Genomic DNA, 24,538 nt, shown 5'->3' with positions numbered 1-24,538 from the left:
GAGTGCGAATCATCAAGAATGTGATTATGAAGAACCTACGAGAAATACAAGAACATTTAGAAGAATTGAAGTTTCATTTTAAGATATCTGGAACGTACTGAAAGAAGTGACATTAGTGACGTCAGCGAGGCTGGCGTCCTGTTTTTAAAATAATGAATTTGTAATAAAATCCGATATCAGAAGTGGGATCCCTCCTGTGATCAGTTACTGCCGGTCTTAGTGTATTTGTAAATCCTGATCCAGCTCAAGAAAATAATCATCCGGATAACTTGCGTAATGAAGAACGCTCCTCAGTCTTTCATGCAAATGATGTCAACAATGCAGAGCGTGACCGAACGTTTGCTACTAGAAAAAAAACAAGGGATACGATTAAAATTACTAACAAGATCATATTTATTTTATCATCTTTTGACCCCAGTGATAGTGTGTGTGTTCGGGATTGATTCAAACGCATCTTTACGGCTGTAAATACGTACCAAATCAGTAACTACGACATTCGAATTAAAGTCTTTTAAAGGAGCGAGCTAGAAAGTGTGCAGACGATTGGTTAGTTGCAACATCTACACAGGAGGCATTACGTGAGACCATAGCTAACATTTGTTATTATCCTTTGAGCTAACCTCGTGTCCATGGTGTATTCTCAAGAGAACCAAGAGATTCTGTAGGGAAGGCTTGTGGTACCGTGACAAGACAATTATACACCACCGATCTGGAGAGCGTGACCTCTGAGCTAATCGCGTGTTACCCTTGAGCTAACCACGGGTCCTTGATGTATCCATAAGAGAACCATGAGATTCCGTAGGGATGCCTTGTGGAGCCGTGAGAAGACAAGTCTACACCACAGATGTGGAGAGCGTACCTCTGAACTAATCGCGTGTTACTCTTGAGCCAACCACAGGTCCTTGCTGTATCCTTAAGAATACCATGAGATGACGTAGGGAGGCCTTGGGAAGACTTGAGTAGAAAGGTACTCACTCGATCTATAAGAACTTGCATGATTTTAATATCAAACTACTGAGATTATTGCTTTATTTAAAATTGACAATAGACATACTCTTCACAGTAATATTTACAACATGTCTGGTTAACGGCAGTGCCTCTACAAAAACGATGCTGTAATTCAAACGAAAGCATACTCGACTCCAAAATCCTGATCAAATACATCTATTGCGAATATAACTAATTTCTGTTCCTTTTCTGCTAACCGTGGTCATGCGTTTGAATCGTGTTTCCGACGAGAAAAAGAAGATGACGCCGAATTTCAATTCAATATCGACTGTTCCAGGTTTTGAAACGACTACTAATATATTAACCGGAGCAGATTTATTACGTGATAAGAATACATGTGGAAAATTTAGTATCCTTGCCGATGTCAATTATGCTTTGACAGTTTAGATTACAATTCAACAATCAGTCCGTTTAAATCGAAGTAATGCACCAACACATTCAAAACAGGATGGTCGAGGCGGAGAGAAGATACAAAGCTAGGTTTTTGAGAGGTCGAGCTACGATTAAAAGATTCCAGAAGGGAGATATTGTAATAATAAAAATATAACCCCAGAAATCGGATATCCCTATATTTAAAATTTTGTGAACTATACAAAATCCAGAAAATAATTGAGAATGATTAATATCTTGTAAAGTGATTTTAGACCGTGGATGACTTCGAAATGTGGCACATGACCAGCTACGAATGTGGCACATGACCAGCTACGATGAGACTTCACAGCATCTGAGGGACGACACAGAATTACTAAGCAAGCAGTTAGGTGGACGGTTCGCCTACCTAATAGTTATCCGGTGAGCGTATTTCATTTTGTTCAAATTGCTTCATTCAAACGCATTACCATTAATCATTGCTAGCAATGTGATTGTCTAACACTTAGTTTGAGATATATTACTATAAAAGATTCATTTGGCGTGCGGATCCGAACCATAACAAAAAAAATAAATAAATAAAAAAAAAAACAAAAAAAAAAAAAACCAAAAAAAAAAAAAAATTAATAAAAAATAATATTGTACATGGGTGGAGACGTCTTACGCCAAACTAATAAAGAAAAAAAAAAAACAATTATGTAGACGGGTGGAGACGTCTTACGAAAAAAAAAAAAAAAAAACAAAAATATTGTACATGGGTGGAGACGTCTTACGCCAAACAAATAAAAAAAAAAAAAAAGGCGGTTGGAGACGTCCTATGACATATGTTATGAATGTTCGTGTGACGCCCCAAAGCCATAAGTAGATTAAATAATTGGACCTGATATTATGATTTCGTCTCACGATGAGTCGTAATAAACAACGTAACCCATACGACAACAACAAATTTGTTAACCATAACTATAACAATATAAAGTTATCTAGGTTTACTGTGGAAGTACCTAGACTACATAAGTATCTCTCTGTTATCACAGAAAACAATGCAGAGCACGCATCAGTATAACCGTATCGGCATGACTTCGGACGATGAAGCATCAATTCTTGAACCTGACCCATCTACTCTACGAGACCTGCAACGGGTACGAGAACATAACGAAAGCTAAGCAAGAGAGAACACATCACCAGGCAGGTGCAGAGCACGCACCGCCTGCCAGAATGGCCGTATCGGCGCAAGCAGCTTCAACGACGGATGCAACATGAAAATAACTGGCACCAATTATTATAACACCTTATTGGTCGTCGTTACTATTGTTAAAAGTAAAACGAAATCAAAGAGAATAGAACTATGTTTGAATTCTGGTTTAAAAATGACGTCTGGACGCACGAGAAGGGACTGCAGAGTTCAGCGAGTGCGGAGCATAAAGAACCTTCGAGAAATACAAGAACATTTAGAAGAATTGAAGTTTCATTCTAAAATATCTGGAACTTACTGAAACAAGTGACATTAGAGACGTCAGCGAGGCTGGCGTCCTGTCTTTAAAACAATGAATTTGTAATAAAATCCGATATCAGAAGTGGGATCGCTCCTGTGATCAGTTACTGCCGGTCTTAGTGTATTTGTAAATCCTGATCCAGCTCAAGAAAATAATCATCCGGAGAACTTGCGTAATGAAGAACGCTCCTCAGTCTTTCATGCAAATGATGTCAACAATGCAGAACGTGACCGAACGTTTGCTACTAAAAAAAAAACAAGGGATACGATTAAAATTACTAACAAGATCATATTAATTTTATCATCTTTTCACCCCGGTGATAGTGTGTGTGTTCGGGATTGGTTCAAACGCATCTTTACGGCTGTGAATACGTACCAAATCAGTAACTACGACATTCGAATTAAAGTCTTTTAAAGGAGCGAGCTAGAATGTGTGCAGACGATTGGTTAGTTGCAACATCTACACAAGAGGCATTACGTGAGACCATAGCTAACATTTGTTATTATCCTTTGAGCTAACCTCGTGTCCATGATGTATTCTCAAGAGAACCATGAGATTCTGTGGGGAAGGCTTGTGGTACCGTGACAAGACAATTATACACCACCGATCTGGAGAGCGTGACCTCTGAGCTCATCACGTGTTACCCTTGAGCTAACTACGGGTCCTTGATGTATCCATAAGAGAACCATGAGATTCCGTAGGGATGCCTTGTGGAGCCGTGAGAAGACAAGTCTACACCACAGATGTGGAGAGCGTACCTCTGAACTAATCGCGTGTTACTCTTGAGCTAACCACAGGTCCTTGCTGTATCCTTAAGAATACCATGAGATGACGTAGGAAGGCCTTGGGAAAACTTGAGTTAGAAGAGAGGTACTCAGTCGATCTATAAGAACTTGCATGATTTTAATATCAAACTACTGAGATTATTGCTTTATTTAAAATTGACAATAGACATACTCTTCACAGTAATATTTGCAACATGTCTGGTTAACGGCAGTGCCTCTACAAAAACGATGCTGTAATTCAAACGAAAGCATACTCGACTCCAAAATCCTGATAAAATACATCAATTGCTAATATAACTAATTTCTGTTAATTTTGTGCTAACCGTGATCATGCGTTTGAATCGTGTTTCCGACGAGAAAAAGATGACGCCGAATTTCAATTCAATATCGACTGGTAAATGTACCCTAAATTAAAAGCAAGTTTGCAGTGGTGCGTATAAAAGAATCAATTGCAAATAAAATCTCTGGGAGTAGAAAACAAATCGTAAACTATTTGCGTGGATTGAGATCGGACCTTACTATTTCAATGAATAGTTAAATAGTTATTAATGTAGAAATAATTTTCTATAGTTCCAGGTTTTGAAACGACTACTAATATATTAACCGGAGCAGATTTATTACGTGATAAGAATACATGTGGAAAATTTAGTATCCTTGCCGATGTTTTGCACATACGAACAAGTCAATTATGCTTTGACAGTTTAGATTACAATTTGACAATCAGTCCGTTTAAATCGAAGTAATGCACCAACACATTCAAAACAGGATGGTCGAGGCGGAGAGAAGATACAAAGCTAGGTTTTTGAGAGGTCGAGCTACGATTAAAAGATTCCAGAAGGGAGATATTGTAATAATAAAAATATAACCCCAGAAATCGGATATCCCTATATTTAAAATTTTGTGAACTATACAAAATCCAGAAAATAATTGAGAATGATTAATATCTTGTAAAGTGATTTTAGACCGTGGATGACTTTGAAATGTGGCACATGACAAGCTACGAATGTGGCACATGACCAGCTACGATGAGACTTCACAGCGTCTGAGGGACGACACAGAATTACTAAGCAAGCAGTTAGGTGGACGGTTCGCCTACCTAATAGTTATCCGGTGAGCGTATTTCATTTTGTTCAAATTGCTTCATTCAAACGCATTACCATTAATCATTGCTAGCAATGTGATTGTCTAACACTTAGTTTGAGATATATTACTATAAAAGATGCATTTGGCGTGCGGATCCGAACCATAACAAAAAAATAAATAAAAAAAAAAAAAAAAATAAATAATAATAATAATAATAATAATAATTAATAAAAAATAATATTGTAGACGTGTGGAGACGTCTTACGAAAAAAAAAAAAAAAAAAAAAAAAAAAAAAAAAACAAATATTGCACATGGGTGGAGACGTCTTACGCCAAACAAATAAAGAAAAAAAAAAACAAAACAAAATATTGTACATGGATGGAGACGTCTTACGCCAAACAAAAAAAAAAAAAAAAAAAAAAAAAAAAAAGAAAAATGTATGCGGATGGAGACGTCCTATGACATATGTTATGAATGTTCGTGTGACGCCCCAAAGCCATAAGTAGATTAAATAATTGGACCTGATATTATGATTTCGTCTCACGATGAGTCGTAATAAACAACGTAACCCATACGACAACAACAAATTTGTTAACCATAACTATAACAATATAAAGTTATCTAGGTTTACTGTGGAAGTACCTAGACTACATAAGTATCTCTCTGTTATCACAGAAAACAATGCAGAGCACGCATCAGTATAACCGTATCGGCATGACTTCGGACGATGAAGCATCAATTCTTGAACCTGACCCATCTACTCTACGAGACCTGCAACGGGTACGAGAACATAACGAAAGCTAAGCAAGAGAGAACACATCACCAGGCAGGTGCAGAGCACGCACCGCCTGCCAGAATGGCCGTATCGGCGCAAGCAGCTTCAATGACGGATGCAACATGGAAATAACTGGCACCAATTATTATAACACCTTATTGGTCGTCGTTACTATTGTTAAAAGTAAAACGAAATCAAAGAGAATAGAACTATGTTTGAATTCTGGTTTAAATATGACGTCTGGACGCACGACGGGGGACTGCAGAGTTCAGCGAGTGCGAATCATCAAGAATGTGATTATGAAGAACCTACGAGAAATACAAGAACATTTAGAAGAATTGAAGTTTCATTTTAAGATATCTGGAACGTACTGAAAGAAGTGACATTAGTGACGTCAGCGAGGCTGGCGTCCTGTTTTTAAAATAATGAATTTGTAATAAAATCCGATATATATATTATAAAAAATAAAAACTTACCTGAATGTTTTATTGAGAACTAGACAAAGGACTTACCTGAAAAGAAAAAACTATTGTATTATATATCCTTAAGAAGCAAGATATGTATTTATCTTTATATAAAGACATGTTTCGATTCACAAGAGGAGAGGAAACAAATTTATAAATAAAAATTTTCATAAAATATGTATCTTTTGATTTTGATTTGCAGCTAAGCGCTACTTTAAATTCATACACCAATAAAACGAGCACCCGTAATGTTTGCTGTCATGAGTTTGCTAGCTGGAGAATGATCTCCTGAGTGTATAAACAAGGAAGATGAATTCAAGAAACAGACCAAGAAGAAACGATGGCTATTCATATAACACTATTGGACTTAATATTATATTAAAATTTCAGTACGAAGTCAGCAACAAATATAGTTTCAATATTACAACGTTAATTCCTCCTTAGGTGCATTATTCCACTGTCCTATAACATGCGTAGTTAATGAATGCGTCATATATTTTTAATCATTACGAATAAGTAATAACCGTTTAAAGAGAAGGCCTATTAATTCCACTGACAAACAAATTCTCCAATCGAAATGTCCTTACATGAGATTTATTTAAAAGGAATGATCTTCACCCAGCTAGTTAGAACACTTTGTTAAGAACACAGGACTGATGAGAATAATCAAACGAGCAAAAATCACAATATTTTAGTAAAATTTTCCAAAGAAAGCTGAATAGTAAAATATTTTAGTTCCTTTTGAATTACTATTTAAAAAACGCGTCATTGTAAATGTTAAAGCTTTATTTTGAGTTGCTCTTTACTTTGTGTTCGTGTAAAATATGAAATATTTTGCCAAATCCAATATCAAAGAAAACACTCTTGCTAAACAAACGTATGAAAGTATTTGAAAAGCTTCGAACTGCTCCTTGAACATACCTTTTATACTAATGGATACAAAGAAAATGCGCATAGTTTTTAATAAAAATAACTTATTTCAAATAAGAGACCTATTTTTATTTTAATAGAAAACTCGTGTTTAATAACGCTAAACATTCCACAAATTTATTTAAGTTGCAGTTGCACTGTTTATGACAATCTAGATGCGTATGTTATCTATATTTCTGAATTTCATCGGCGCTTATGAGGTCTCAAGTTAATTGTTATCCTTATTTACATTGCCCGTGTATAAAAATATCTTCTAAATTATTCTGTTTCCATAAATAAATTTTCTGTGGCAATAAACAATTCCAATTGTTCCTATACATGAGAGTTAAATCATATACATTTACTGGATCCATTTAAATAGTGGTCTGTAAAAGGTATCTTCCTCAATAAACTTAGTCCGTTTTGATTCAATTTTCTTCGTAGCCATATGAGGGCTACAGCACTTATTAAGGTTACTAATAACGGGCGATAAAATATAGTAATATTTACAGGAAACTAATATTTTCGAACAACTAAGCGTTATTTAATATTTTGTCATTTTAGTCCCGACGTTTCGGTTACTTTGCAGTAACCTTGATCCCGAGGAGACGAAATCAGAATGTCTATCAGTTGGTCTTGTCATTTATCATCTACCGCCAAAGATTTCTTAATTTTCTGGCGTACCGCTCTGGATGCTGGCAGAATACGATTACTGTGTCTCGCGGTCTTGCGGTGTGGTTACGGACATTGGATTTTATATTTATTTTTTTATGAGGCGGTCCCAGGTATAACATAGATTCCAGCCATCTTCTCTATTGAAATTGGGATATTTTTTAAATTCAATAGCCTAGTTTTATTTGAATGTATGCTAGTGTACGTCTTAGATCTAAGTAATATTTAAACTTAGATTCCTGACTTTTTATGTATTAACATATTTTAAGTAATTTTACAGTAATCTTATTTAGTTGGATTTAGTAGAGCTTCAAATATTGACAAACGTAAACATAAATATCTTAGAGTTGTTAATCCGGGAGAGTTGGTTAAAAATCTTTTAATTTTGTGACAGAAACATTTTTAATAAATGTCTTAAATTTCGAGTCTTTGTTATAGAACCCAATAAAAGGTAGGGTATATGGGAAAATCTCCCAATAAAAATATATTAAAAAATATATAAAACACCAATTAAAAAGACCGGTGACTTAATATTTTTAAAAATAAGGCAGGATAATGTTTTTTACGTTTTTCTTCTTGTTAATACCAAAACTGTTAAAAAGAGTAATTTTTTTCCACTGTAGTTATGTACACTTTATGACCAAAGATTAAATATACTTGTTTCCTGACAGTCAGGCTTGTTAATAAAAAATATCTTTTTTGCAAAAAGCCTCAAGAGGATCTTTTTATGACAATATCGGGATTTACACATTCTTGGGACTCTGTACTCTATTGTATCAAATATCTTTGCATCTAGGAATAAATTTTAATTCCTTGGATTTGGAAACAAATCATTCACATCGAAATTTTGTATGGGTATGGAATCAAAAAATAATAATAAAATTTTTTGAAGGTTGAAAGTGTGCAAAAATATATATTGTAGGTAATTATGAAACAATTATCTGTTTGAATACTTCACGTAATTCTTTTGTGCCTAATATCGTTCAATACGTGTTTTACAATTTTAAATGTCTTTTATATATGATAAACCACAAAATCTTATCAGCAATACATATGGCAAGGCAAAAAAAATATATATTCGTGTGCGTGGAATTAAAATCGCTATTAACTTTTTATATAAAGTTTTACTAGTTTAGCCTTTACATAAATTAAACAAAATCAAAAGACAGTACTATTGTATTATTTATATTTTTATTTTTTGAGATAATTTATTTGATTTTTAAGAAAATTTAAAACTATTTTTTAATTATAATTGAACAAGAAAAAAAGTGTACTCGGTAATATTTTAACGCACACTTCATCATTGCGGGCTAGGTAAATAAGATTAGTATCTTTATGTTTTAATTTCAGCTCATACAACGGCTTTAGATTTTTCGACGCTTCATTTAGGCTTGGTCCTTTTCACCAAACTTTACAATAATCAAGCAGTCCACAACAATGAAACTCCGCAATATTTTTTTCCATCCGCAATGGCTAAAGCTTCGGGCTTAAATTACACTTTTTAAACTATTTTGCATTCATGTTTCATAAAAAAAATTTAATCTCTGCATCATTTTCGTGCTTTTTTTTTCAACTATTCTATTTTGAATTCATTAATTGTGAACCACATTTAGTGAAATAAAGAAGACAACGGGCTGTTTAAATAAACCAAACAATTGGAAGACAGCTCAATGGCCATAGTATTAAACCAGAAGCATTGTCTATTCCAATACTATACTTGAAAATCTACTAAAACGGACGCGCCGCCATTAACGAGTAATGACGTACATCCGGAGATAATGTAGGTGTAATTACACAACTATGTATGTATATCTATGTCGTATATTTGTATGCTTAGTTGAAAACTAATATTATCAACGCAAAGATTGTATAGATAATTGTTACGATTTTGTTATTCTTTAAAAAAAATACGACTCAATTGTTTTTAATGAAATTTTATAATGACATAAATTAAAATAACTTCAAACCCTCGCAAAACTAATATAAAATAATACAATAAAATAATTGGTATGATTTTAACATCCGCATTAATCTAAATCTCGTTAGTTATCAGATGTCGCCGGTAGATGGTGGGATATACCTTAACTTAACAACCTGTACGCTCATCTATAACCTAGTTATAAATTAAATTAATTTAATATATATAGCTTAGGGAATCCATTTCTTGTTGCAAGATATAGCTATACAACCAGAAGCCCAACCTCAGACCTTGGAATCTTGTAAAGCGTGAAACCTTCGATAAAGGATGAGCTACTACGCTGTTTATTTAACCAAATTAGAAACATTGAAATACTTTATATCTGTAATAAAAGTCAAAAAATTTATAAACATTTTTCATCTTACGTCAGTAATTAGGCGATTTAATACTAAAAAAATTACAGAGTATTAGAGGGAGTCAACCCTGACCGAAACCTTACAAATAGACTTCACACTCGTTTACAATCAGTTTTTGTTCTAGGAAGATTTTAATGGTTTTGACTATATAGTTATTTATTAAAGAGCTCTCTTGGAAGATTTATGGTCGAAATTTGTATATCATAAATTAAAAGTTTTGTTTTTTCTAAATATATCCTCCTAGTAAAAGTTTTTTTCTTACTTTCCTGAACATCGGTTATAGGTTGTTTAATAAATGTTTTTTTTATAATTTTAATGAGCTGCATTCATTGAAAAACAATCTTTTTTTAAATGAAACTAGTGTTATTCGGATGTACTACGCGGATTTTATTATTTAAAAACTACATAATCCCGACGTTTCGGTTACTTTGCAGCAACCGTGATCACGGGCAGACGAGGTGTGAATTGGTCAGTCAGGTCAGTTGGTCCTTGTTATTTATCATCTACCGCCATCGATTTCTTAATTTTCTGGCGTACCGCTCTGGATCTTCTTTTTTTAATATAGCATTGTAATAGTAATAATAATCACCGTGCAAAAAGCTGCTATTTTGAATACCTGTCTAATAGTAAGTAAGTTTTTGGAATCTGATGAGTTGACTGACTGTATTGACTGACTTTTTCACACCCCAGAAACACTTGATCACTCGTGTGACTGGAACATTGGCCGCATTATTAGGGAGATAAAAGTATAAACTATTAATAATAATAATAATAATAAATAATATAGCTTTATTTAATTCCATAACAATTACAATTATAAGTTCATACATATTAAATGATAATTAATTAATTTGAATAAACATTTATACGTTATATTATATTAATTGAGTTCATGCATTTTATTTTGCAATTTTATTTTGCAATTTTATTTTGCAATCATGCAATTTATTCAAATTGTTTTTATGGACCCCTTCGGTTAAAAGCCTGTAATAGCAATAATAATCTGTAATTAATTTCATGTTTAGTTCTAAAGTTTGAATGAGGATCAACAACTAGCCACTATGAGATTTTCTTTCTCTGGTTCTGAGTTCATTTTGTTATGTCCGGTATTAAAACTTGGTGTTTTCATATCTAGACGTTTAGAGTGAGATATGGTGTCAGTTGATGGTAAAAGCGGGCTGTTAAGTTAAAAGCAAGAGTACATATAGATGTACAGGTAATCAGTCAGAAAAAAAATCATTACTTAAATGTATTAAGTTTTATGGAAAGACGGTAATATTTTAATACCCCCTTGGACAGAATGATCAAAAGACCCTACCTTTATCATACTATATTAATAATTATCTTCGCTGAATTTAGCGTTAAATTTAAAGATAATGTTTTGCTTCTTCCTCAAGTAATTGGTGTCCAATTGTTCTCTCGTGAATTCCCACAAGTACTTGTAAGAGCTGTTAAGAATTTCACGAGTCACAAGAAACGGAGGTGGGCGAAGACACTTGACACGGATATCTTTACAACATAGAAACGTAAGGTTGAATATAGAAACATTTACATTCGGGGAGGGCTCTTAGACTAGAGGTTTATAAATGTTTAGTAAGAGATTACCTTAGAGGGATAAATAAATGTTATGAATGATGTGGAATAGCTAAGAGTGTTAATTGATTGTGACTAGTGATGTATACACTATACAATATAGTATAAAATGCGGTATGCTATATGTTATACATATTTTAAGTAATAGTACCTCGTGTTTGTGGTCTTTCTTTATAGGTCCATGTCCGCCTCCAGTGCTCTGTACGGTATTCATACTAACTAACAAACTCACAAACAACACACACACAGAAACGCAACAAAACAATTATATATGTAATTATAACAACGTTTATTTAAGACATTACAATTTTAATAAATGATTTTTTTGTATAAATCTACCATACAATGGACATTTCTCTAATTTAGGCACAGTTCCAGTCGATGTCACAGTTTTTTGTTTAATTAAATTTGAATTAGCGGCGGAAACATTTCTGTGGAATTCATAAATTAAATTAGTGTCGTATTAAAAAAAAATGATCAGTGCCTGATATTGGACGCACAGCTGAGCTAATTTCAATGATATATTTTAGGTAACCAATAAATATGCCCGTGGACAAACAAATAAGTTGGTTTAGGTCAAGTTAGCTGAAACTGAAACTGAACAAGGCGAGCCAAGAACATACACTAGTATTGCTTAAACAATTAGTCTAAGGATTGAATGCCTTATTTGTTCGTAATTAATAAAACTTCAAATTAATAAAACCTATATAATAGTTTCTTTTATATAACCTTTTTTAACTGTTGTTTGTATTAATTGGAACATTTTAGAGTTGAATGCTGACTATACCACGTCAATTAAACAATCTACATTTCAACCTCACAGGAAACTAATATAAATTTGATCCTATTATAATGATCTCAACTCTTATTATATTTTAAAAAGCAATTATTTCATAATTAATGTTATCAAAAAAAAATTAAAAAGTAGCCTAAAATAATAAAGTAACGCGTAGTAATGTGAAAATATTATTAGTTTTATTAAAAAAAATAAACTAAAGATGCTTTATCAAAACAATTTTTTACCAAAAAATTTACTTAAGCACTGATGGTTCTGAATTATTAAAGATAAATTTAAACGACACCGAACAATATCACAGCACACGTAACACAGGCCTCTTCATGTAATTGTGAATTAGATTATTTGTAATATTACTTCTATGTTTGAATCTATAATAAAGATTTTTTTTAAGAAGAAAATATGATTTTTAAAAGTCCTTTAAGACAAAGGGTGATTGCATCGGGTCTTGTTGCGGCACGTGGGCCACCTGTGGAGTGTTATAATGAAGGATTGATGTTTTTATTAAATAGGTTTCTCTATATAGTTCAGAGTGAGTTTAAGGGTTTATTTAAAGAAAGAGAGATTTTTAAAAAATGGTTTTAGGGGGACGTGCATCACGTCCACTCCCGACAGCGACCGGAGAACAACTAACCTTCCGCGTGACCGTCAACCAAAAATTCGCAAGGATATCCCGACCAGTTGGACGACCAGTCTCCCGATAAGTTCAGTTTAAGGAGGTATGAAACGTAATTTAATTTAAAATAGTTCACTACTTTTAAATGCTAATTCGTTGTTAAAATACTCGTATTTCTGAAATAGAAAATAGTATTTTTTGGTAAACTTCCAGTTTTCTTATCATTACTTATTGCCTACATACTCATATAATAAAATAAAATAAAATAAAATAAAAAATATGATCATCTTAATGAAAACGACGACTACGTTATCGTATCCATTATGACAAGACTTAGAGACTTATATTCTAATAATATGACTGATTTAAATTTCTTTCAAGAAAAGTGATGCATTTAATTATAAACCTTTTGTTAACAATCAATAAGAAATACTTCTTATAATGACAAGATTACTTAAAGAATTATTAACGAATTTAATAAAATTATAATAGTCATATAAAAACCTAATAAGAGCCAAGTATCTTTGAGTATTATTTCGTGTCGCTAAGGTTTCAGAGTGCTGGTGTTAAATAGAAAAGCTTTAAACTCCGAGTAGAGATGCTTTTACGTGATATGTGTCGACTCCTTATCTAATGAAGTAACCACTATAAATTGCAAAATTCACGTGCTGGACGTATAAAAAAACTGAAATATTTTTTTTTTCATTTATAATAGTTCTATGAAGGTAGCAACTTAAAATATATTGAAACTTTTATTAATCCGATTTATTAACCGGCAGAGAAAGCCACGACAGCTTCTTTTTTATTTAAAGTATTCAACAAAGTCATGATTTTTTTTTATTAAACTCCGTTAAATATTTAGATTTGTCCTAGAAATTGTAATACGTTTATTACATATTAATGTTTTTCAATTATGAAGAGCTATTTTATAGATGATCTGTATCAATAAAAAATAATACACTCAGACACGTGAGAATGTAAAACTGGTTAAGGTTTCATGGCAGTAACATACCACGATGTTTTATTTTGCCCCTGACATTGAGTGATGTTATGTATATGTACTTCCGCATACAAAAAAATCTTTTATTTTTGGGTACTATTAATTATTATGAATATAATCACTTTTAAGGCCTCCGTGACATCCTTTGATTATAATCTACATTTTAACATATAAGAAATACAGGCTCAGCTGTGTTCAGTGCCATTATTATAAATGACAAGGACTTAAACGATCAAAAACTCCTTGTATTTCAGAGTGCACTAGTTTATACAATACACTAGTTTGTGTCTGATATTATATAAATATATATATATATATATACAGATATAGCCAGATTTAAATATATAAAATAGTTGTGTTTATAAATACATATAATATAACAATACTATAATCCTTTTCAAAATAATGTTAACAAGAAGAAATCAAAATTTTATTTCAAATATCTGGCACTATTGAAATCTATTAAACACGTAGCAATAAAACGACTCTATAAATTTTATCACGTTGAGACATCATAAACGATTATTCGTTTAAAGTATTTTCTTAAATCATAAAACTTATCAAAGAATTACCAATCTGTTATCGAAATTAAAGAGATAAGACATTTGTACTTATAGCTCGGTGAGTTGCCAAATATTGTAGAGGTGTGGAATTCATTACACTTTAGATTCAGCATGAAGATGCTGTTTCTGAATCCAGCGTTTAGATTTATTCAAACAAAATTAACCAAATTAATAATCGACTAGTCCCTCGGACTTTTTATAGACACACGAATGACACACATATAACAGCCACAGCTTTTTTATTATACTAAAATTATTATTTTTTTAACATTAAATAGTACAGAATCATTATTATTATTATTATCGGGATTTTTAGCGCATAAATTATAATTATTATTATTGTGAATGAAATTAATTATTAATTAATTATTTGGTAATTAAATACCTGTAAGAAACAGGATTACAAAACACTTTATATTACGAAATTATAAACGATATATATTTAAATTAAAATTCGTTAATAATTACAAAAACCATAAGTGTAATATCTCTTCAAGAGTCTTTGGATAATTATTCCAATAATAATATTTTCATACAAAACCACTTGGCATAATATCATTTTATGATTATTTCTCATCAAGTCCTATCAAACCTCACAAATCTAATTTTACAATAGCAGTACAATTTAAATTGTCGTTGATTTTATGTGAAGAATAACAGTGTCCTATCTGTTAAGACAGATAGTTTTATCTCGACGTCTGTCTAAACGTCTGAACGTTATGCTAATTCAAAAGGAACGTTACGATGGTAATTCTAACTCGGCTCTGGATTTCAAGCTTTATATATAAGTAACGTTTTTTTCAACATGTTTTAGGAACACAAACTTTCGTATCTTAGTTTCAAATGTATTGTCAGTGATGATTTCTGCACTAATATTTAGGTCTTTCGTCGTTAAATAAAAGAGTTCTTGCATATACAGTTGAATTCTTGTCAACATCCGTGAAAACAATTTTGACGATTACCTATAAAACTTTTAATGTTTAATTTAGAAACATATTAGAGCATTATAACAATACTATTTGTGGAGATTATTATTAATATCATCATACTTAAAATATCAAAAGAGACAATCAGGTCAAATTTAAATCAAATTCAAAGAAAATTAAATCCGGCGATTATTCTGAATGTTAGTAATCTGTTTAATATTTTGCTGTACTCGTTGATTAAATTAGCGTTTTTAATATAATCAATTGTCTCGAACAAATCCGTAACTGTTACGGTCCGATAAAATTCGTACGGACACGCTATGAACAAATATTATTATTTTAAAAATTTGTAAGTTTTATTTGTTTATTTAAAGGTATAGAAATGAGCAACAAATGTATATTGATTTATATGTAAAGATATTGTTGGTAAAAGACATATAATCTCATAATTTTCTTACAATATAGAAACACAAGCTTTAGATATAATTATAACGTTTTATTTAAATGAGCACAAGTTTAAAATTATTGTCATTTATTCATAATCGTATAATGAGTACATATTTTTAATAATTCAATACAATAAACTGATATCAAATTCAAATCTGTTAATTATGTTCAGATACTATTTCTTAGTCAGTTCAGATTCATAACTTTATTTAGTAAACGTGTATTTTTTTTCAACAAATCAATTGTATAAATTGTTCAAAAGTAAGCTTCGATACCTCTCTTCATACGTATCTTTAGACATAAAAATGCGAGCTATTCGGTTTCTGTTTCAGAAACACAACAATATATTTGAAATTCTACTTGTGTTTTAGATCATTGGTAATTCTAACAGACGAACATCTGCTCGATTTCTCCTTTTTGATATAAAAAGCTGACCTACAATATGTTTAGTCCTTTGTAGAAGCCACGTTAGGCATTAGATGAAAAGTTTCCTTAATAAAAATATATCAACTATACTTTATTTCTCTTATAAATTGGGTGTGAAAATAAAAATCCTAAGAAAATAATTTTATTGAAGTTAATACATATTTCAATGTGTAACTAATTCATTAAATTCATTTTATATAATGCATTATGTTTTTAAATTAATTAAAGTAAACAATTTTTACTTAGCTAAGAAAAAGATACTTCTTTTCCTTCACAAAACAGACCCTTTATCATAGATTAATATTCTTCGATATTTCAATAAACAAATATAAATAATTTTAATGTACTCTAATTGATAGGAATATATATCTTTTAATTACATTTCCTTTGTAGTCATTATTTACAGCCAGTCAGACAGCAATGGCCCTTTCAAGTAATGCTGCGTAGAAACTCTACATTTAATGCTACGTTATGTGCTACGTAATGTTCTACGCAATACAAAGAGAATATTCTGAATAATTTTGCTTAAATATATTAATTAAATTTATTGGTTCATGAGCTACGTAAGAATATACGGGAGAATTACTACTATGAAAGCTACATCTTTTATGTTTCATATTATAATATTTACCCATTAATAATATGAGTAAAATCCATATTTTAATGACCTAATTCTATCGATATCTAGATGAATGCCTGATAAATATCACGACCAATTTCGATTCAGTCTTTTTAAGATGATAAAAAATCAACCGATAATATGGAAGTGGAATCTTAACCTCGATACAAATATAATATTAACATTAAGTACACGAATATTAAATCAGAATTGAATATTAATATAACATTGAAATAAATTTGTCATTCAGTGGATGTCTTGATAGAATATTGATGTTAATATACGAAATACTCTTTTAACTTATATAATGAAAAAATATCTGTTATTAATAGACTTGGACAAGTTCCAGTTTAGCTTAAAGAACTGTCTCATAGAACACAACAAGATAACATTGAAAAGTGATAAACTATCCGCCTAATATTATAAACGTTTGTCTATCTGTACACTGGGACAAAAAACTAAGTAGATATAAATGATATTTCAAGTAAATTGGCTCAGATATCAGAATGATCTATAGGAATGAATAGTAGGTAATTTCAAAATTCCTTAAAGTTCTCCAAGATCACGGCATATTTAGTAAGAAGAAATCTGGTTAATATAAGGGTATCAGCATATATATTTATATGTGTTATATATTATTCCTTTCGCCCTGGAGTTAATTCGAACCACCTTGATGAAATCACTGACAAATGCTAGTATTGTAGAAATAAAATCTCATTTTATTTATTTTACTAGCGTATATCTGCTGGTGAGGTTTTGCTGATTAACAAGGTACTGCATGGTAATCTATTACATATAATAAAATCGTTCAGTCAATTAAGTACATTGCAAAATAAATGAGAATAAATTCCTATAGGGGTATTCCTAGAAGAAACAGATACCAAAAATATGATTTTTGATTTTTTTTTCTGTCTTTCTGTCTGTTGTACACTTAAAACTACTGGACGGATTTCAATAAAACTTTATATGGGGATTGCTGATCACGTGATGAGATATATAGGGTACCTTTTACGACGGGAAAATGCCTCATTCCCCCATGGGAATATACCCATAATATCTTTAAACTACTTTGAACCAAACTTATGTGAAGTTACTTACATTGAACATTTAATGGGCCTAATAATGACATGTTGTATTCAATTCATGTACTAATTTCCGAGGGACAAACTATGAGTTGTGTCGGTGTAGATCTGCGTACGCCCTGTTTTTCTCACGGACAGTTATATGTAGCTTTATCTCGAGTGAGCAGTGCACGAAGCCTGTTTATACTCACTGAAACTGCTAATACGACTTCTAACATTGTTTTTGAAGAAATTTTGTAGTTAGTTACTTTTTCTACGGGAAGAAAGTCGCGGGCAGAGCTAGTATACACTAGAAATTAAAAAAAAATAATATTCACATGATCTTTTATTCTCAATTTAAAAAATAATATACACATGTCTTCAACCTCTCGTATGTGCAAATGGAACATAACTTACTCCTATTATAATTTTAACATATTAATTGCCACATTCGTCCCTCTCATTAAAACATCCGCAGAGATTCGTGATTTATGTTAATGTATGCTAATGCCGTCATGTCTTTATGATCTGAACTTTTGTTTTGAAATTTCATACCACAAAAAAATTAAAAGCACTTTTGGTCTCATGTTTTTCAAATTAATATTATTCTTGGATTCGTTTATAGTCTGAGTTAGTTTGTCTTCGATTCATATCCAACCCAAAATACTACATGTCCAGATATAAATTTAAACTTAATAATCTTGATATATAATATTTAAAAAAAAAACTATGTCATCGAATTAAGTTTTAGGAAAATTAAAACACAACGGATTTTACAAGTATAATGCGAAGTAAGTTTAAATGCGTCAAAGTATCTCTTCAGTCACTAGTACTAAACAAATATGAAGAATAGTTTATTCATGAAATTATAATTTGTATTAATATTTAATATTTGAGTGAAAAATTTTAATAACCTGAAATGAGCTACGCATGGAATCATTTCTGTCAGCACATAGTAAACATGTTCATGTATGTGATAATTATACAGCAAAAAGATCAAAAAATTAAAGACTATAATACTAATAAGAAGAAAGTTAAAAATTAAAGTCACATCAATTAAAATTTTTTAAATTATAACTAATTATTTCATATTGAGTAAAACAGTGATGCGGTGCCCGTCATTTCTTATTTCGTCAAACTGTTTTTCAAGTCACAAATAATTCAAAAATTATTTAGTGCTATTAATGTTATAAAAAAGTTTAATTAAAATGTTGGCTTATTATATATAAATTAATTCATACATATGATCATGTCGGTAATTCAAAAGGAAGCAAAATATTATCTCATGCTACTATGAAGCACGTAATTTTGTTTTCTAGGATGAATTATTTTGTATATTAAGTGCTGTAAAGAGGTAAGCATATTCTTTTGGAATATATTTAAGAACTTCTCTGAGAAAGTAAATGTGTACTTATTAGAAACATGACTTATACGCCATATCTTAAAAAAATATTATTAAGTAAGTATAGATAGATGTCTCGGCTACTGTCTATTAAATGATCAGTTTGAAGGGCATAGGTCGATGATCAACACTGCCATAGAGTTGTAAGGTTTCATTTGTTTTATTATTTATGAATATAAACTGTCCATTAAATGAAGTATGATAAATTTATTTTTATGGACCGTCTTCAATACCGATGCCAACAGAATAGAATATAGACAAAGTGTTATCATGTGTGAAAAACCTAGAATCCTTTTGAATAATCTAATTACTACATGATATACTGAATCTAAAAGAATTTTATTTGATCTGTGGTAGCTCACCTACACAATATTATTTAAAATGCACCGTAAAGCAAATTCTAAACATTATTGGAATTGAAAATAATGAAAAAATCATCAAATTTATAGTTCTCAAAACCGTTTTAGAGTTCTCAAAAAAAGTCATTTCACTATAAATAATATAAGCTTAAATGAAAAACCAGTTAATATTATAGAAAAACATTTAAAATGTGATCTATTAAGTCTCATTGGATGTCAAAAATGTATGAAACTCACAAAAACCCACCCCACACTTGTAATAACAGCCTCCTGACAGCAGAAAGCTTCGTGCAGGCTGTTACAATTCTTTCAAATAGAATAATCTTTATGTGTGATACATTAAAACATACTTGCATGCCTCAGCCACAACAGAGACTGTAATCAGAATATCCCAGTCTCACGGAGTAATCAACTGACACCAGGATTCCTTTCATCACAAACAACCGTCCGCCCAGTCTGTGTTATTTCGAAACATCAACGCCTCCTAACAGGCCAGTCCTTTTCAAAGGCATTTAATGAAAGCTAACCTTAGCTTTACACTTTAGTATGCTGAACCTATTTTTTAAATTATATATAAATTTATATATATATATATATATATATATATATATATATATATATATATATATATATATATAAATTTATATATATATATATATGTATAAATTTATTACATTTTCTACTAATTGAAATTATATTCAATTGTAATTATAGGAATTTTCCTCGTCACTTTATCTGGCTGAAGATAGTGAATAATGCTACCAACAATTATATTTTATCCAGTTTTAATTTTGTTCTGAAATGATAAAAGACTTAATTGAGATAAAAATACCAAAGAATCCTATTCAACCTGACTGCTGTGTATTCAAGCGGCTATTATTACTTAATGAGGTATTTTCATAGACATTAAAGCAAAGAAGTAAAGATTTCTATTTTAACTTCCTTAAAAAATTAAACCCGGGTTAAAAACTAGCTTTTTATGTGTGCGGATCATAATCCCGGAATTAAGTTTAAATTCTATTAAGGCGTGATACAAATTATAAATTTGTAATTTTTTTGGGTAGACAAAAAAATTACAAATTTTTAAATTAAATTTAAATAAAAAACACATGTATTCTCTGCAAGAAGTAGAAAAATTAACTTTCGAAACCAAATATTTTATTATATATTAAATGTACATAAATTTAAATATTTCTCAAAATATTAATAGAGAGTTTTACCTTAAATTAAAACTTACCTATTATTTTTTCATCAATATCCGGAATCCATCTTGAGTCAAGCGACCATCTTTCTGCCTTTTGCCAGCAATTTAAGTACCTCTCTGTATAGGCGGCGCCACTTTCTTTATATTGAGACTTATATAAAACACCCAACTCATGGATATTCTTCATTATAAGACTCATGATGCACCAGGTAGTTTTACCTGGATTCCGGATATTGATGAAAAAATAATAGGTAAGTTTTAATTTAAGGTAAAACTCTCTATTATTTGTTTCGTATCAATATCCGGAATCCATCTTGAGTGATATGTTTGTTATCTCCTGGTGTTTTATAGAAATTGTTGACGCTATAATGTGTAGTAGATTAAGGTGATTATAAAATTTTTATATTAGATTGATTTCTATAACATATTTCCATGAACTGGGTTGAAATAATGAGAAAGACATAGATGATGAGTTCGAATTACGTGAATTATAATCAATTAATTCCCTCTGGTAGTAATTTTGCAAGGTGAGAATCATTTTCCAATTACTAGTTGCTAGTATTTGATCTATAGGAAAGCTTTCAATAAAATTAAGGGTAGTCACGGCTGATCTTACTGAGCCTGGTGACGCTTCAATATCAGCATCTTTTAAAAGTGACTTTACCCATCCACCAATCATTGTTCTCGAAGCTGGTTTTACCACACCTCTCGGTGTGATAAATAAGTGATTTAAATCTTTTCGTCGATCCGAACTCAAAGTCAATACTCTTTTAATCCAAAAGTTCGTGTTCAAGTTTTGAATGGGATGCGGTTTTAACGTCCATCCGGATCGCCTATGGTTTGCATTGTCGGTTTTGGAACCAAAAGCTGGCCAAAAGTTCAAATCATCTTCCTCATATAATAAATTCTGATTATCAATTCGCAAGAGCGTGAGATCATGAATTCTACGACCGGAAGCAAGTAGCAGAAGTGTCGCGGCATGCCTTGAAACATCGAAAAGGCTATTTTTATTAGGATTGTGCGAACTCACATAATCTAGTAGCTTTTTTGGGTTCCAGATAGGTGGCTTTGCCAATTTTTCGCGTGAGATTGATATTGCTCTTAGAATATGTTTAATAAAGAAATCCGACGATAGATCTACCGATTTATGAACAAGAATAGTTCTATATGCTAGACCTATATCGCAATGAAGATGAGCTAGGTACCGCGCTACTCTACTTCCGTTTGGAAATTTATGATCTACTGAATTTAAATCACACCACTTCTTCCATCTTATCCATGCTGGTTTATATGTATTCAATATAGAATCTCTCCAGCTTGACCGAAGCAACCGTTGCTCAGACTCCGTCCATCCTGTTAAAATTTCCTGCCACCCGAAATCAGCCAAGCTCCCAGTTGTAATTTTTGAACTTCCGGTGGGTGTGTTCCTGTTCGCGTGTCTAGAAGTACACGGTTCAGATCTGGAATTAGATATATGGCTCGGTTCTGAAGATCAGATTGCCAAAACACCTTTTGCCATTTCGGAGCTATTATAACATAGAGTCCTTTGGCCTGGTTCAAGTGAGCAAGTACCCTAGGGATTAAATTGGATGGTGGGAATAGCCATGCCAGATTGTAATCCCAAGAGCGACAAAAGGCATTGTGATAGAAAGCATCTAGATCTTGAATGTCTTTTGTTACATATGTCCGAACTACGTGGGCCGTTTTCGATGCGAAAAAATCTATTTCTGGACACCCCCACATTTGAAATATTTTCGTAGTTGCTTCTGTTATCAAGTGCCATTCGGGGCAAGCCTTTTGACGGGACAATGCATCGACTTCTACATTGTATCTGCCCGGTATATATTGTGCTATTAGATGCATGTTCACTTTGTCTAGAACCGATAGAAGCCGCCGAGTTTGTTCCAGAAGCTTCAGAGACTGAGTACCTCCTTCTTTGTTTATGTATGATACAACGGTCCGGTTGTCGGTCTGAAGAAGTATTTGTGAGTTTTGCAAGCCATCCTGATCGAGTTGAATAGCTGCTAAGACAGCAAACATTTCTTTTTTGTTCACATGCCATGATTGTTTACGTTTCGTCCACGTTCTTGATATGCTGATTTCGTTGAGCTATGCACCCCAGCCTGTGTTGGATGCATTTGTAGTCAAAAGGTTGGTCAATTGAGGTATTTGAATCGGCATTGACCCTGCTATTTCTTTCAGCCACCATTCCAATTCCGACTGTACTGGTTGGGGAATACTCACGCGGCGGTGCGGGTGAGTTTTCGGCAACTGTCGACTGTAGTACTGCAGTGTTCGACAGTGAAGCCGACCCCTGCGAGTTACAAAACTCGCAAATTTGAGTCTCCCCATAATGGACTGGTATTGTCGGAGAGACCATTTGCTCTGTTTGAGCAGATACAGTGCCTTGCGTAGCGTTAAGCACTTCTGCCCCGACAGGGACTTTGTGTTACGTTTTGTGTCCCACGTTATGCCGAGAAACTCGAGGCATTGTGTCGGGGCTAAGACCGATTTCTGAAAATTTATCATCCAGCCTAGGGTCCTCATCATCTTTAGCGCCCCTGCTATGTCGTCCTGTAAAGCCGATTTGGACTGGTTCGCACGCAAAAAATCGTCGAGATATACTACGCATCTGATGCCGTGATTTCTCAACAATTCTGCTATCCAATTGGTTACCGATGCGAACGTTCTTGGAACCGATATAATACCGAAAGGTAAACAGGTTATTTGTAGCAGCTGGTGTTGATGCGGATCTTGGTGGTAATTAAACCTTAAGAACCTTCGATGTTGTTTTAATATCGGAAGGTGAAAATGGGCCTATCTGATATTTTACCATCCAATCTTCGAGCTGCAGAAAAGGTTGGCACTCGAAAATGATTGAAAAGGCGAAAGGATTTTATCTACACCAACATGTTCAGTCGTTTGAGATTGAAGATGGGGCAAAATTCCCTGTTGGGTTTGGGCACTAAAAAGAACGTTGAACGGAAGCTGGGAGATGGCTCCGCACGTCCGATCACTCCTGTTTTTATCATGCTTTTGATTTCCGCTGACATATTGGAAGTAGTTTTTGTTTTGTAATATCGCATGACTATTTAACTTGGATAAATGAGAGGAGGCTGAAGGGAGAAGGGGATTCGAACCCCTCTTAATAGTTTGCAAATTTTTTCCCGGAGCTCCAACATTGCTCCAAATATTTTGAAATTGTTTCAAACAACCTCCTCGAAACCTCGGATAGTCATTCGCCACGTTTATGCTTAATTGAGGACTGAAGCCGAGATTTCCGGGACTTAGTTTTGTCTCGTAATTTATTAAACATAAATTTGGGGTTAGTGGACTACTGCCGCGGCCGTTTTCCCCTTTTTGAAAAGTTTTGACGAAAAAAGGTGTCATAAGGTTGTTTACTAGTAGAGGCTTTCGGATTTGATATAAAATATGTTTAGACTTTTGTTTAGACTCATAGTTTGAGTTTTCGTTTAATTTATTCACCCCTCCTATTTTCTGAAGGTAATCATGAATAGCTTTACTGTTAAAAAGATATTTTGAACTTGGGGGTATTTTATAAATAACATCGCGACTTAGGGGTATTTTATAAATAACATCGCGATGAAATTTTTCCGGGATTTGTCTTAACAG

The 24,538-nt window shown here is 32.3% G+C and overlaps 1 protein-coding gene and 1 long non-coding RNA gene across 3 annotated transcripts in view; one reads left to right on the top strand and one right to left on the bottom strand.

Annotated features, from left to right (window-relative positions):
- Positions 1–24,538, bottom strand: part of LOC116775096 (inactive dipeptidyl peptidase 10) — a 489,500-nt gene that overhangs the window by 199,379 nt on the left and 265,583 nt on the right. The window lies entirely within an intron of this gene.
- On the top strand, positions 2,172–2,834 carry LOC133319578 (uncharacterized). The gene is made up of 2 exons (XR_009753136.1): positions 2,172–2,694; positions 2,768–2,834. It is a non-coding gene; the product is annotated as an uncharacterized LOC133319578 (long non-coding RNA).

Source organism: Danaus plexippus, chromosome 25 (genome assembly GCF_018135715.1).
Source record: "Danaus plexippus chromosome 25, MEX_DaPlex, whole genome shotgun sequence".
Lineage (NCBI taxonomy): Eukaryota > Metazoa > Arthropoda > Insecta > Lepidoptera > Nymphalidae > Danaus > Danaus plexippus.
This window is presented reverse-complemented; position numbering and strand designations above follow the sequence as displayed.